This window comes from Balaenoptera borealis (genome assembly GCF_965194805.1).
Source record: "Balaenoptera borealis genome assembly, chromosome: 7".
Taxonomy (NCBI): domain Eukaryota; kingdom Metazoa; phylum Chordata; class Mammalia; order Artiodactyla; family Balaenopteridae; genus Balaenoptera; species Balaenoptera borealis.
The window spans coordinates 110,837,766-110,854,748 of NC_138864.1; the positions used below are offsets into that span (position 1 = coordinate 110,837,766).

The 16,983-nt window shown below is 39.7% G+C and overlaps 1 protein-coding gene and 1 long non-coding RNA gene across 2 annotated transcripts in view; both read left to right on the forward strand.

Annotated features, from left to right (window-relative positions):
* Positions 1 to 16,983, forward strand: part of EXOC4 (exocyst complex component 4) — an 816,004-nt gene that overhangs the window by 510,035 nt on the left and 288,986 nt on the right. The gene's annotated exons all lie outside the window — the stretch shown is intronic.
* LOC309632109 lies at positions 994 to 15,911 on the forward strand. The gene is made up of 2 exons (XR_014246737.1): positions 994 to 7,213; positions 7,538 to 15,911. It is a non-coding gene; the product is annotated as an uncharacterized lncRNA (long non-coding RNA).

Sequence of the window (16,983 nt, forward strand, 5' to 3'; positions counted from 1 at the left end):
CTTGTTTTGAGTGTTCAGTCATACATAATTCTAAGCTGGTGAGACTTCACAGGGTTAATATTATGTCTAAAATTCCCTAGTTCAAGCACTGAGCAGGATCCAGTATGAACTAGTATTTTAACACCAAATCAGTGACCAATTTGTTTTCATACTAAATTGAGTCTCCTTTTATAGTACCTTGAGATTCACTAAAAGATGAGTTCTAGCCACTTGTTTAATATACTCTCTCCCTTCCCCCATTGTCCTTCATAGAGGTTGGTTGGCTTTTTCTTTGCCAGTGGATTTTAGTGCCGTGAATACTAAACAGACACACCTCTGAGACTGAAATGAGATTGCTGGAAATTTATCTGCAGTGAAGGAAAGCTACTTCCTAAAGTGAAGGCCTAATGTTGTGATTTTCTAGTCATCAGCAAAGAAGGTAGATTTTATTTATCTGGAGATTCGAATTACATGGGCTTCTATTTCTGTCCTGCATCCGCCTCCATTGTCTCGTTTCCCCCAAGATTCTGGATTCTCTATGTCCTTAATTTTGAGCCATTGTTATTAGTGGTTGATGGAAATGTGTTTTATGTTTCAAGCATATTTAGACCCCAATATGTTTAAGAATCATTGGCCTAAAACACTTTTTCTAATGTGTCCACTGAACTCCAGTTTCTCAGGAAGTCTTTGGCTATTTTGATTTTGTATGCATTTCCCGGGATGGAGACCCAGAGCATCATTGGCAGACCACTGGTTTCTTCTGGAATGAATCTCATATGTAAAGCAGAAGTGCCTCTGGTACTTCATTTTGTGGAGAGTCCAGTTTTAAAATAAGACAGTGTAGGACCTGAGAGATGGGTAGTGGATGTGTGAGGGGATTATAAACTTGTTTTGAACTTCGTCAATGAGAAGACTTCAGGAAATCAGTTATTGGAGAATGTAAAATTTCCTAAAATGCAGGAGGCAGATCACTTGGAGAGAAGTCATTTGTATTTCATACCCAGACGTGTATTAACCTTGAGGAGAAGGAGCATCTCACAGAAAGTGCTTTCTCCCCTCAACTGGTTTACCAAATCCTTTGAATCTCTTGTTTCTGTTGAAGACCATAAAAATATTTGGAAGGCCAGTGCATTTCACGGTCACAAAGGCACTTTTAATTGCTTCCATGAAGTTGTATCCTGTCTTTCTTCTTTCGCAACAAAGTGACATGTATTAACATTTCCCTGGTAGTTATTTGTAATTGCACTAGTGTTCACCATTCCCAAATGTTACAATTGAATCCTTTGAGATTCTAGTCACATTTCTAAGCAGGTGTACCAAATCACAGCTCAAGACTTCTGCTTGAAATCTAGAGTTCCAATTAGTCAGATATCCGGGGTGAGAAGGACTAGCAAGAGAAAGACCTGAGAAAACACACAGCCCAAAATAGTTGGAAATTTCCCTGCTGCTTTGCCTCCAACCAAATTTGATTTGTCAGCATGTGAGAGGGTGTTAGATCTTCTAAGAAACTGCTTGGTTTCCATTCCATTCAAGTATAATTGGTTTTCAGGGACTGAATTAAAGCAGGAAAGCAAAAGTTAGGTAGATGATGTAAGTGAGCAAATAACTCCATATGTAACAGAATCTTGGTCTGAGTGTTTGTTGGTTCTTTGTTGTTCTTCATTTTCATCAAAACCACAGTTTCATATACAGCTTTTTGTCATGCTGGTTTTTACATGTTGTCTTAAAACACAACTGCAAAATACTTACATCTGATTTTCTATTTTAACTTGTTTCAAGAGAGCTGACGCTGCTCTCTTATATACTATTCATTTCACTTGGAATGGCTACTCTGTTATATCTCCTGAATTTTCTGATTTATTTTCTTTAAGACCAGTATCTAAAATCTTTTCTTCCAGTTAGTGTTCCTTTTCCAGGGGACTCATTTATGTCTCTACAATGCTTAGGAATTTAGCTAATTCATTTGCTTTCTCTTATTGCACTGCTACCTAAGGAAAGTTGTGTGATCAAGAGGAAGGGGCATGGGTGGTAGAAACTGAATCGTTCTGGGTTTACAGCTGGCTTTGCTGCTCACTATCTCTGAGTTTGGTCAGATCATCTAACTTTTCAGAGTGATGATATTCTCATAATAGAATGGGACCAGTGGCACCTGTCTTTCTGGGGTGTTGTTTGTTATTTCATTTGTACATTCTTTGGTTTGTGCATTCTTTCATTCATTCGTTCAGAATAGGTATTGAGCAATCACTTTGTGGTGAGCACCATGCAAATGCTAGGGACATCAAGATGGACATGGTCTGTGCTCTTAGGATGCCTACAATCTAGTGGGAAAAGTGGATATGAAACAAGTAGTTACAAGCATGACCACTGTTTAAAAACCAAAAAAAAAGAGTGAGTACAGAATGCCATAGGAGTATGACAGGGTAGAAACAGTGCGAAGCTATTTTAGTTTGTTCGGGCTGCTACACAAAGTACCGTAGACTGAGTGGCTTAAACAACAGAAATTTATTTCTCACAGTTTTGGAGGCTGGGAACTCCAAGATCAAGGCACTGGCAGATTCAGTGTCTGGTGAGAGCCTGCTTCCTAGTTCACAGATGACCATCTATCCTCACATGGCAGAAGGAGTAAGGGAGCTTTCTGGGGGGTCTTTTGTACGGGCACTAATCCCACTCATGAGGGTTCTACCCTTATGACCTAATCACCTCCCAAAAGCCCCACCTCCAAATACCATCGCATTGGGGATTAGGTTTTAGCATATGAATTTTAGGAGGCCACAAATATTCAGTCTATAGCAGAAGTCATCCAAGTATTTTTAATGTTTTTCATGGGGGAGAGAGACTGAGAGAAGTCATGAACAGCTTTGCTCAGCAAATAAATGTTAACTTAATGGATGTTTCCATGGAAGGTGAGCTATAAATAGGCCATGCTTTGCTGGCCTTACGAGATTTTGCATATCTTTCACCAGAGTCTCAGTTTTCCAATTTGTCTCAACCTTTGAACTCTCAACTTGCTTTGTCAGACATTATTGCACATAATTGCCTGCATCTGGCCCCATGTTTTGCTAATGCTGCCCCAAATAGGTGAAGCCTGCTTCTTTTCCCTGAGATTTGGTCCCTTCTGCTTCTCTGACACCAGTCTTCTTATCCCTATCCTGCAGAATACTCTTGATGTTTTTCTCTACCGTGTTGACCATCTCTTTCAAAGATCAAAGAACTTAATCTCTTTAGAATGTGCTTTGTGTGTTCTGAATCTGCTTTGTGTGTTCTGTATCTTTTCAGCTTAAATTTACGAATATAGGAGACTTTCATCTAGTGGTAATATGAACACCAAGAAGCTAAAATAACCACCAGTTCTGTAGTCTTCAGATTACAGTGGCAGTGGCAATCTCACTGAGGCAGTCCTGGAACTTACTGCTGTATCACTAGCATACCCAAGCATATGATACTTGGTAGATACTTAACAAGATGTTTTTAAGTAAAGGATTATATTAACAAACATTCAGGGGTGAGCTTAGATTACATCTAAACAGCAAACAAAAACTCTAGAAATGAGATATGTAATAGGTACAGCAAGATGTCATTCATGCTGCAGAGCTGCAATGGAAGGATTAAATGACCTCTGTCTGAGAAGGTCCAGAAAGGCTCTATGACCATTACACCACTGTCTTCGTTCATTTAGGTTGCTGTAACAAAATACCACACTGGGCAGTTTATAAACAACAGAATTTTATTTCTTATAGTTCTCAAGGCTGGAAGTCTGAGATCAGGGTGCCAGCGTGTTTGGGTGAGGCCTTTTCTTCCAGGTTGCAGACTTCTTGTTGTGTCCTCACATGATGGAAGGGACAGGGAGCTCTGTGGGATTTCTTTTATAAGAGCACTAGTACTGTTTTTGACCTAATCACCTCCCAAAGTCCCCACCTGCTCATACCATCACCTTTGGAACTGGCATTTCAACATACGAATGTTGGGGAAACACAAGCATTCAGACCATAGCAACTATTTATGTTGAATCTTAAAGGATGACAGAGATTTCTGCAGGTGAACAAGGAAAGAAGCACATTCTAGCCTGAGAATTTAACATGTGGATTGCATAAAGTTGGAAAGATGCTCACACGCTGGCTAAACTACAAGTTGCTCACTGCACCTGGAGAGCTGGGGGTATGTGGAGGCACGGTGAATGTGCAGCTGAAGAGGTGGGCCCAGGCTGGAACCTGAGGGTTTCTTGTGTTTGGGGCTAATAATTTTAGACTTTGTGAGTTGGGGAGTATTGAAGGAGTTCAGATCAGAAGAATAATTGGATCAGATTTGAACTTAAAAACGTGGAGGAAAGTGAGGAGGAGATGAGTTATTACAGTGTACCAGCTTGACTCTACGCTCTTCACATGTACTAACTCATTTAGTCCTCACATCTTCAATGCCCACAGTAATGTGTCAGTGGCGTCAAGGATATTTTGAACCAGGCAAAGCTGAAGACAGTGAGAACAGCTTATTATAATAGTTTGGTTGAGAAATGATGGGGTCTTAAAATAAGATTGTTTCAGTAAGACTAGAGTGAGGAAATCTTGGCGGCAGAATTGACAGATTTTGAACAGGCTGTTGGAGGTGAAAGAGAGGGAGGAGGCCAGGATGCCAGTTCTGCCTTGGGCAGCTGGGGATATGACGGTGCCTTTCTCTGAAATAGAGACCTTGAGAGCAGGAGCAGGTTTCTGGGGAAAGATGTTAAGTTTAGGTTTGAACTTGTGGCATTTGGTCCTGATGAAATATCTGGAAGGATGCATTAGTTAGTTACCTTGCAGTAACTTAACATGTAAAGGAGTTAGTGGTATTTGTGTGGTAATTAAAGCCATGACAGTAGTTGAATGGACTAGGGAGTTTGTTAATTAAGAAAATTACTGGGTGACACCTTAGGATATATCCCACTTAAGGAATGGTCAGAGGAAAGGGAGACTAAAATGAAGATACTACTACTACAAACTACTGTAATTCTTTTTTAAATTATTTATTTATTTTTGGTTGCGTTGGGTCTTTGTTGCTGCGCGCGGGCTTTCTCTAGTTGCGGCGAGCAGGGGGGCTACTCTTCGTTGCGGTGCATGGGCTTCTCGTTGCGGTGGCTCCTCTTGTTGCGGAGCACGGGCTCTAGGTGTGGTGGGCTCAGTAGTTGTGGCTCGTGGGCTCTAGAGTGCAGGCTTTCTTTTTTTTTTTTTTTTTTTGATAATGTAAGTTTTTTTAAAAAACTTCTTTGAAATTTACTTAACCCCTCTGAACTTCCATTATCCCCCCTGTAGAATGAAGGTATTGATCTTGATTGTCTCTGAGATTATCTCTAAGTCCTTTTACATGATAACCAGTCTGTGACTCTACGACTCTTTTAATGTAATAAACCTCTATAGCACTGGTAATTCTTTAGTTTTTTTGTGTCTTACACTCCGTTAAGAATATGGTGAAAGCTTTGGATCCTCTCCATTAAAAAATGCCACTATGCGCAAACACATAAAATGTTTCATCATCTAGGAACCAAGAATCTTTTGCTCTAAGCAAAGGAAAGAAAAAAAATATATGGAAATGACATAGAATTCAGAAAGTATTTCATATCCAAGAAGTAGGAGAAATGATGTGGTTGATTTTTCTCTAGTATTGTGTAACCCAGAAAGCAGAAAATGGAAAGAAATTCTGAAAAGCATGTATAAAACACATTGTAAAGTTACATAAAAACATTGACCAAAATGAGTTTAAAGTATTTGGGTGTGATCTAATTGTTTAATTTAGGAGAATCGCTGTTACTGTAGTAAAAAATGGTGACTCTTAGAGCTATACATGGAAATACTGAATTCAGGCTTCTAGAATGAGAGGGAACAATGGGCAAGATCACCACTGTCTGGCTGCTTTTTTAAAATGTGTGCTGATGGACTAAATATATCCCCTAGCTTCACTGTACATTATTAGAAAATCTATCTGTGAAGTTGGTTGTTCAAGATTTTGTTTTCTGTATGGAACGAGAGCGTAAGCGGATACTAACATCCAGCCTTAATACAGATGAGGCCACTCTTTCTTCCAACATCATCTCCTTCTGTGTGAAGCTAGTGGATCCTCACTTTAAAATGTGATTATAGTGGGGAAGTGATGTAATGTTGAAGGTAAGCCATTGAACATAAGTTGCATTTTGTGGCTCTAGTTAAATTGCTTGGGATTTTTCTGCTGAGCTAAAGAAGATAGGGGAAGAAAGCAATTTTAGTAAAAAATATGAAGCATCTCAGTTTTTAAAGATGTAGACTCTGTTCACTCTGTGATTCAGATGTTTAAAGGAGTGTCATGAGGATGCTTCAGCTTTGGAAATGCCCAGGTTGAGATGGGAAAGAAGACTATCAACAGACAGCTCTTTCCCTGAGAGATTTTGGAGTCAAAACTACTTGATGGATTCTTCTAAGGGAGGCTTTTTTTTGCCACGTAATTCCATTGTGTGATGTTAAAAAAAGAACAATAATCCTGTAATGAGATGTCTTGTGTAATGTGTGGAAAAGTCGTTTATATGAACATTCTCGGAGTACTGCAGATCTGGTAAAGACCAGGTATTCATGGATCTGGAGTCTAGCTAAATATTTGTTCAGTGACCTCAGAGCAATTTGCTTTTGAATGCCTCTTCCTAAGTCCTCAGTCCCATCTATATCACATCCTATTGGTTCTGTCTCTCTGGAGAATTCCGGTTACTACAGTACTATTTTTATTCTCATTTTGAGGAGACTGAGTCTTAAATATTTTAAATAACTTGCCTGGCACAGCAGGGTAAGTGATGAAGCAGGGGTCAGAGGTCGGGCTTTCTGGCTCCAGAGCCTGCTCTCTTACGCAGAGAGGTTCAGGAAAGATTGCTTTTCAGGTTGCTTTTATTTTCTGTTCAGTCAGGCAAATTCTGAATTACTGAGCTATTTAGGAAATATCTTTAATGGTACCACTTATGACTCTGACCCAGGCAGAACGTCATGAAGTTAGTATAAAATGATTAAATCAATGCATAATTTATCCATTGAGTGGAGTGGATATTTATTGAAGGCCCTGTGTCGGGCGCTAGGGCTACAAAGATGAAAAGGCCAGGATTCTGTACCTGTGGGTGTGTCCCACTCTGCAGAAGAGGCAGACGTGAACCAACAGGCACACTTAGGCTGAGGGAGCTTCTGTAGTGAAACATGTTACAAAGCCAGTGGGAGCATTGGGGATGAACACATGTTCTTTCCTTTTTGCCCATGTTATGTATGTATATACTTTTTTTTTTAAATGATGGTGATAACTCCCAGCATTTTTTTTTTTTTTTTTTTGGCTGTGTTGGGTCTTCGTTTCTGTGCGAGGGCTTTCTCTAGTTGTGGCAAGCGGGGGCCACTCTTCATCGCGGTGCGCGGGCCTTTCACTATCGCGGCCTCTCTTGTTGCGGAGCACAGGCTCCAGACGCGCAGGCTCAGTAGTTGTGGCTCACGGGCCCAGTTGCTCTGCGGCATGTGGGATCTTCCCACACCAGGGCTCGAACCCGTGTCCCCTGCATTGGCAGGCAGATTCTCAACCACTGCGCCACCAGGGAAGCCCATGTGTATACATTTTTAATAAATTAAACAGAACATGGTATAAAGTTCTAATGGTATACAATGTTATATAGTTATACACTGAAAAGTGCGGTGTGTGTTTGTGTGTGTGTGTGTATAATGTAGCATTAATTTTTCTTCCCAGATACCCAAAGGATTCTTTATTAATCTTTGAAATTTGATAATCTAACTACTATATATAGTATTTTTTTTTCTGGGATACATTGTGCCTTTTCAACCTTCAGATTATAGAGCAGAAAGATCATGTTGTTCATTAGGGAAAATCAAGACTTAAAGTGCGTTGGCAGTTTCAAGTACTTAAGGAATAAATGTTGAAGTTTGGAGGTATTTCTGGAGGGTGAGGAAAAACAAGGAAAAGAGCCAGTAGCATACTCATAGGGTGGGCAGTTTTAAACATGATGAAATTTTGTGGGATTCAGGGATTGCTCCTCATGACATAAATCCCTCCCTCCAGCTCATAACGTGCCTGAAATTATTCCGTTAAAATCTTCTAGGTTAGGGCACTTTTCCCTAAATTGTGTTCTGGAGAATTATCTTGTTTTGCAAGATGTTGAAAGATGTTCTGGGCAAGTAAAGAGTTCCATAAGCCAATAAGAATAAGATTGGAAAATACTGTTATTAATCCCATTCTAGGTAGTTCATTACTTCTTAGAACAGTAAAGATTCTAAAAAGTCCCATAGTAAGAAAAAAAATCCATTTAGTTTTGTTACACCGGCACTTCCCAAATGTATGTGACCACAGAACTTTTTTTTCATAGAATATTGGATTAAGATATTATTTCTCTAAGCAATCTTCTTTTAAAATTCTATTGGCTCTCTGGGAGAGGCTAATAAATGATGATGAGATGATGATGATAACATTAATGATGTAATAACGTAGTATCTAAGCTTCCCTGGGTATTTACTGTGTCCCACATACAGATCCACAGTGGTTCTACATGCATTATCTCATTTAAATACAGCAATTCTATGAGCTTCCTCATTTTACAGGTGAAGAAATATAGGCTTAACAGGATTACATAACATTTTATGGTCACACACACAACTAGTCAGGTAGAATGACTCCAGAGCCACTTACCTCTGTCTTTACCAGCACTGTTTAATGCTACACATAAAGTTGTCATCAGATACTTACAGCCTGGAATCACTGAGTCATTGACCCCTTTTCACCGTGACAGCAAGCAAAAGAAGGGCCTTGCTGAGTTGGAGTTCTGATGAGGATGAGGCAGAGGAGCGAAGAGAAAGGGCGCATCAGCCCTTGAACTTTGGGGGTGGGGTGGGGGCAGGGGAAGGGAGGAAGGAGCACAGTAGAAGGAAGGTAAAGTGGGACAGTCGTGGTAGCCTTCTTCTGCTTTCCAGTTCAGTCTCGAAGTATCCTCTTTCTTTTCATGAGGAATATGACACAGAAATCAAAATGAGAAGAAGCAGGGTACAGGTTAGCATGAATCATTGCCTGTCCAAGTCAGCACCAGTCTGAGCAAAGATGAAAATGTCAGGACAAGTCAAATCCCTTACAGGAAAGATCACTGGGAGGTAACCTCTGTTTCTACACGTCCGACTGTAATGCTCAGTTCTGTGCAGTGAGGCTCTTCCACGAGCCTGTGGACGCAGCACACGGTATTGAGTCAAAGCAGATGTGTACAGTGGAGGCACTGAGAAGGCCCTGTTCTTGTTAGTTTTGTAGTATCTTTGTACAGTAACTACATTTGAGTATGTGTAATACTCTAACACAAACTCTTTCAAAATATTGTTTTAGTGATGGGCTATGGAAAGATATATACCATCTCAATATTTTCTTTTAGTAGAATGTCAGTTCTTAGAGAAGGGGGAGAAGAGGGGAGAGAGGGCTATACAATCACTGGCAACCTGTCCCCTTTGAATCTTAGAATCCAGTGTCTCCCAGGACAAGTCTCTGCTGCTGGTACCTCTCTTGCTGATATCACCCCACACCTGCGGTTCTTCTTTCCGCCTCCAGGGACGTCCCTTCTGCCCAGCTGGTTTGACCTTGCACTACTCTAGGCCTCATTTAGGAAAGACATTGGTAGCAAAGGCAGGACCTGGATCTCCTGGCTTTCATTCCTCTCTCATCTCCAGTTGACACAAAACTGTCTTTCCTTAAAAAGTTTGAATGTCACACGATGTGTCTAATGTTTTATAAGGCTGATTTAAGGGAAGTCTTTTTTCCTAGATGACAGAACGTTGTGTGTGACAAAAATGTTTCCAAGGCCTAGGAAATGGTCTCTTTACTCTGAGAAATATCTGATACAACAAAATGCTAACAGAATAAAGAGTGCCGTATCATCTTTTGGATTTTCCATTACCATTATTTGACCCGGAATACCCAGCTTGTTGTTGTACCCAATACAACTTGATGGCAAAAAACGAGACAGCAAATTCACAACCCTGCACCAAAATTTGCATGCATCAGCCTATCCGCAGTCAGGGAGAGAGGAAACAAACTGATAATTTAAGAATTTAGTATTAATGATAAATCTACTAGGGCTTCAACCTTCTCTAATTAAGAAGTCTTAAAGGAAGATAAGCATTTTTTTTAACAGATTTATTTTTATTTACTTATTTATTTTTGGGTGCGTTGGGTCTTCATTGCTGCACTCTGGCTTTCTCTAGTTGCATTGAGCGGGGGCTACTCTTCGTTGCGGTGCGTGGGCTTCTCATTGCGGTGGCTTCTCTTATTGCGGAGCATGGGCTCTAGGCGCGCGGGCTTCAGTAGCTGTGGCTCACGGGCTCAGTAGTTGTGGCTTGCGGGCTCTAGAGCGCAGGCTCAGTAGTTGTGGCACATGGGATCAGTTGCTCCGCGGCATGTGGGATCTTCCCGGACCAGGGCTCTAACCCGTGTCCCCTGCATTGGCAGGCAAATTCTTAACCACTGCGCCACCAGGGAAGCCCCAGATTAGCATTTTCTGTTGATATTTACCTCTGAAATTTTGAACAAAATGTAAGCAGAAGATACCCTAAGGAGCATTTTTGGAAAAATCCCAACAGTTGCTTAGATCCACATGATGAAATGATTTAATTAGCTTGGATAACGCTGTTTCTTCTAAAGTATCTGAAACAGACTCATGAAACTCATAAAAAGCCTTGTATTTTCTAGCGTATGTGAGAGTTTAAGGGTGCTTAAGAGCCTACTTTGAAAGATTTGCTATGAGTCTCCCTTGATAAAATGTGCTATTGCCAGAGTTAAAAGGAAAAGAGGTTGACTCTAGTATTAGCCAATTGCCAATGTCTTCCTAGAAGGTAGAACTGGAAATAGACTTCAGAGCTCTTCTCTTTTTACAAAAGAGTGAACTGATGGATAGATTGGCTGTTAACTCTGTGAACGTCCCACGGCTAGTAGGGGTGACAGAGCTCGGGCAGACCCCAGATTGCCTGAAAGATAAAGAGAAGTTCACTGCTCTTCCCACCCAGCCGGGAGTAGCTTGATATTGATCAAGCTTTTGCTAATCTGGATTGTTGGGATTTATTATACATGTATACAGGCCTTTCTTCTTTGTGTGACATCTGCAAAGTGGTGGGAAAGACAATAAATTCAAAACCCAAAGATCTGGTTTCGAATCCCGGGTATGCCATTTGTTAGGTAGGTGATCTTGAGCAGAACATTTAACCTCTCCAATCTCAGATGCTGCATTATTAAAAACAGATACTAATCACTAGGTAATTGCAGTTGTTATGACCATCAGATAAGGTAAAATGTGTGAAAACTTTATAACCTATGAAGTCTTACATCAAGGTAGGTGGGACTTGTTAGGCTATTGGCTGCTGTCTTTATGTTACACTATGAACATAAGTTTTGGGGGTTTTTTGTCTGGGGTTTTTTTCCCTGTAAAATGAGCCTATCCTGTTGTTTTGGGAGAGTTAACACTTTAACTGGATGTTATATCTAATTAGGATCACTATTTTTTCTCCTTGATTTCAGGACTTAGTATTTAGATGGAAGAGATGTCTAACAGATATAGTCATGAGGCACCTGCCTCTTGATTGAATTTATTACTGGTTTACATGTAACCTGTGCTAGGTAAAATTTTGGAAGCTGAATAGGTGAATCTTTTTGTATGCAGAAGAGATAGGATTTTAAAATGGCTTATTCTCATTTTGAAAACCCAAGATTAATGGAATACTTTTAACAAGGATAGACTACGGAATTAGAAGTTGTGTGTGTCTCTCTAGATGTGCTCTTTTACCATGGGCAAATCATTTGTTTCTTAATCACTGAAAGCATCGTGGTTTTGTAAGTATAAGATAAAAAAGGGAATGTATTTTAAGATCTTTGTATAGCATTTTCTCTTTTCTGCATTAATCATCTTCCTCTGTATTATAATCTTTTCTGTAAGGAAAATGTCAGATTAACCTATCATTTTTCTTTCTTCAGTGTTAAGTAAGCATGTATGCTTTATAGACTTTACCTGTGATTCATAGTTTCTCTCCCTTTTGTAATTTATTTCCCCTTCTCTCTTTTGAGACTGTTTTGGGCCTCACATTGGCATGTGATTTCTGGGTGACTTGCTTTCTTTTTGAAGGACAGAGAACTTACTCTAGGAGATTATGTAAAATCAGGCTTTTAAAAATAGGTAATAATTCTGTCTCTGCCCAGGTTAGGGATACTACCCCATAAGGCTGAAGTAAGGATGAAGTCTGGTGAAGTTCAGACAGAGCTAAAGAATTAAAACCAATTCAACCTTTATCAGGAGTTCTGAGTGAAATAATCATTTGCATTCTCCAGTGCTCCCCCTTCAGTAAGATTTCTTTTCTTTGTATTCTTTTACTTGAATATGGCTTCTAGGAGGCTCATATTTAGAATTTCTGTGCTTATAAAAAAAGAGATAGCTTTATAATTACTATGTAAGAACTATGAAATGGGAAAGAATACATTGGCAAGGCTTATTTGTCATGCATCTGGTTATGTTGCCGTATTTGTTTAATTAAATTCCCTGCTAATTATAACTGTATGTACTCGTGTCAATTATTATTTGCTTAACACAGGGAACAGTATAATTCTTTAAAGGAAAGCAACTCGCTCTCTATTTAAATTAAATTTCAACTTAATATGCTTTCTAAAACAATAGTAGTGACGTTTCATTAGAATGGTAGTTGGAAAGTATTTATCTACCTCAGTGGAATTTGGACTGGCTAAAATTTAACAGAGCTGTTTTAATATCAAATTGTAATTGGAAATCATACAGTTTTAGAGTATAATGGTCAACATTCCCAAACCACCATCCGATGCTACGTATGGTTCATCTACTGAAGAATACATTTTCACCCTTTAAGGAAAACCTTCCCTGCCCTTCAGAACCTTCTTATCACCTCCTCTAGAAGAAAGAGGGGGAGAATTAATACTTGACTGTGATTCGCAAAGACCCAACAAGTGCACTTCTCCTTCTAATACACAAATTCTCTGAAGCATTTGTTTAATAACAGATTGCCCAGATCGCTTGGTTATGATCACCCATGATACTTAGTATATTTATAGACTTTCTCAAGCCTGCAAGTCTTTCATTAGAGTTAAAATAAGATTCCCAATGGAGTTGAGTTTTTTCCATTTCATTTTTTTCATCCTCTCATTTTCACAATTCTTCTATAGGTTTCCTCTTCCTCCCACTCTTTGTCAGACACTTGATGTTTTTTAAAAAAATTTCCACCACTTATCTCGTGATAAGCTGGGAACTCTTAATTATGTAATTGTCCCCTTTTCATTTGCATGTACACTCCCACCTATTCAGAGGGCTCGATTCTTATCTGTTCCTTTCCTTCATTTTGTTTAAAACTAGTTTTCCTCTCTAAAATACCAACTTGAAAGTTTTGTAGTATACTCTTAGTGTTGATTCTAATTCACATCAAAAACTTTCTTTTCTATTTCAAGGGCTTTAGGTTTGGCTCCACACAGAAATGGGTTTAAAACACGCCTCTTCAGATAAATTGCCAGTTTTCTGAGCCTCAGACTTCTTATTTATGAAATGGGGCTGTAAGTGGTGTCTCTGCCTTATAGGGCTAGAGAGAAAGGCAAATGATACGACATATGTAAAGCATCTAGTTGAAACCATCACCAAGGCTAGATAATGAACCTTAATTGGCAAAAATGGAAGTACTGCAGTGTTTTTTTGAGAGGGAGTCTTAGTTATCATGTGAAATTTGGCTCACGGGAAGGTAGTGTCTATTAGCTACATGGTAACACTGTGAGGAATTCCCTAAAATGTGATGCTGAATTTATGATAGCTGTTCAATTCAACAAATACTTTTTGATTGACTACCATATACCAAACACTTCGCTGTGTACAAGAGGAAAAAAGTAAGGCCTCTGTTCTCAGAGAGCCCAGGTCTCATGAAGAAGTCAGATCAGTAAATGGAAAATTTTGGAATATTGTGTTAAGTACTATACAAGAAATATAGAGAGCGGGTTTGGGAACATAGAAAAGAGGATGTCACATCGGAGGCTGTGACATTTAAACTGAGTCTTTCAGAATCAGTGAGGAATTAGGCCGATGAAGACATGGGGGAGGAGGCCCTATATGCTTTCTCTTCGAGTGGAGAACACGAGGGCTTTGCTGTCTGATACTCCAGAGACCAGCCGGCCACATGCAAGGCTGTGTGATCCACAAACAGGCCAGTTACTTAATTAACCTATCTGAACATCACTTTCCACGTCTACTTTTAGTGTTTACCACAAAACGTCATGAGAATTAAGTGTGAGAATGCATATTAAGGGACGAACTGAGACCTGGTGCATAGTTGTTTAAAAATAAGTTGGTTTGATTGTAAACACTGAGAATTTGGCTTTCATTGCCAAGAAAGCCAAATTTTGGTATTTAACAGCGGCTGAATTTGCCAACCACCTACCCAGTGGTTAGGCTACTCAAGTGGAAAGTTTCATTCCCGATTAATGTACCGTTTTTTCTCAGAGACTTTGAACTGGCACGTTTTTGGTCCATCAGATCTTCCTGTCCTGGGGTTGTGTCTGGTTTTTATTCCAATTTTAAAATCTGTATGCACACATGGTGCCTTGAGCCACGTAGCAGATAGAAAGACCAATGATTTCTTTTTATTATTCTTTTTATTAACAATTAAGGGAAATTGTTAACATTTAAGAAAAAAAGAAGACTTACTTGAGAGAAACTTCTGGTTATTTTCTAATGAGGAAAGAAATCTCTAAATGCAATCTATCAGTCCTCTTTCCAGTATAGCAAAGCAAATCTGAGACAGTTTTGAACTTTTCCCTTATTCCCTTTATCATGAATGTTTAATATCCAAAGGAACCAATTTTTGTTCAGAATTAGCTTCCACGTTTGAAGGACTATTAGCAATCACCACAGGGAGCCTTACACTCCGATTATATCTGCCACCCTTTTTTCCAGAACAGAATCATTTTCTGTATAGTTATAGCAAGTGCCTTTGTTTTGCTGGCCTCATCATCTATATTTTAAATATGTCCACCTGTGCCAAGATGATGAGACATCAAGAAAGTAACCAAATTATATGTTTAGAAAGAGTAGATCACTGTTTTAATGAGCTTGGTAAAATCAACATGTACAGCCTTCTATACATGGTCCCTCATGTAGCTATTTCAATTAAAAATCTTATAAATGTTATTATAATCATGAGTTAACTATTTTTTTAATCACATAACTTATACAAAGCACCTAGCATGTGTTACCTCATTCATCTTTACAGTGGTCCTGTCACATAGACTCTTATGTGATATCGTTTATCTAGGAAACTAAGACTTCAAGAAGTCAAGGAACTTGCCTATTATTCTACAGTTGACAGGGCTGGGATACACACCCAGGCTTGTTTGATTCCAGAACCCAGGCTCTGAAACACTAGGCTCTACTACCTCTTTTTAATCCTTCTAAGATCTTCTAAAGTAGACTTTCCACATGACAGTCCTTAATGTAAAGCATAATTTGATCTTTTATGATACTGCTTACTAGCTTATTAATATTTTTGTTTGTAAACACTAAAAGCAAGCTGAAGCCAATGCAGGCTTAATAAGATATTTATTTAGCAAGGATGTTTTTGCTAATAATAAGCCAAACATTATACCAGGCATTGGAGTTTGAAAAATAAAAAAGATATCTCTTGACTTTGAGAAGGTCACATCTATTTGGAAGAATGTACAAGAGTTCCCAATTCCAAATTCCAAGAAGCTCTGAAAAATGAAAAGTTTTTTGCATGAGGCTCATTTAGCACTAATACCTGACCTGAATTGATACGAGGCTCTACGTGGCCTTTTGGAGTTGTTACATAATTGATAGTAAATGCCCTGCATAACTTTTCTAAATTTTGAACTTCTCATTTCTGAAATACATCTGGTCATAAGGGTTTAGCAGAGGGGATTGTGGACCCATACAGTAAATGGAGATGTGGAGGCCCCGAGAACGGAGTGGTCACTTGACTTGATAGAGTTAAAGATTCACGGAAGAGAGGCTTCAGGCACTGAAAATAGAATTTACCAAAAAGTAGAAGGCAATCCTGGCAGAGCAGAAGTCAAGGGCAAAGATATACAATCCTTAAAGAATCTGACAAGGGTGTATATGGGAGACGACCTGGCACCAGGTTACGGAGGGCCTTGCGTGCCACAGGGAGCGTGCACTGGCTCTCGCTGTGCCGGAGCCCTGGGGAGCCTGGGAAGGCCTTGAGCAGAGGAGTCGTCTTATCGGATTTCTGTGTTGGAGAATTCCCTCTTGTTGCAGCTTGGATGCTTTAGTAGTAAACAGGGTCCAGAATGATGAGGACTTGAACCAAGACAGTGGCAGTAATTAAGCAAGGACAGAGAGGGGAGATGGATTTGAGAAATGCAAGAAAACACCTCAAAGCTGACTTCCAGGTTTTCTAATTTGAGCATCTGGGTAAATGGGAATGCCATCACCCAGGATGTGGAATACAGTAGGAAGAGCAAGGGTTTGGGTTGGGAGAGAGGAGCTAGTGGACCTAGTGATCATGTCCATTTTGAATTTGACTTTCCTCTACAGTATGCTCGTGGAGATGCAGAAGGCAGTTGAGATTTGGGGTCTGAAGTACTGGTCATAAACTTTGTATTTAGTCGTTGGTGTTAGTGATGACTTGTAGCTACTACAGTAAATGATATTATTGAGGGTGGGCATACAAAGTGAAAAAAATGCAGGTGACCTATATTTAAGGTTAGATGGAAGAAATGAAGCTGAAGAGATGAAAGAGGAGCATTTAGCGGAGAAGAAAAAGGGAGGAGTAGCAAAGAATAGAAGAGGGGCAGTGTGTCTTCTCCCTGCATGACGGGGGTGTCAGGTGATACTGTCAGCGGCTGTGGAGACATCATCAGAGAGCGTGCGCACTGTCAAGAGATCACTTGGCACTTTCAGGCCAGCACGTTCTGTGACAGCTGTTAAGGTGGCCGAGGAAGTGCCCACCACTAGTGCAGACTGCTCTAAAA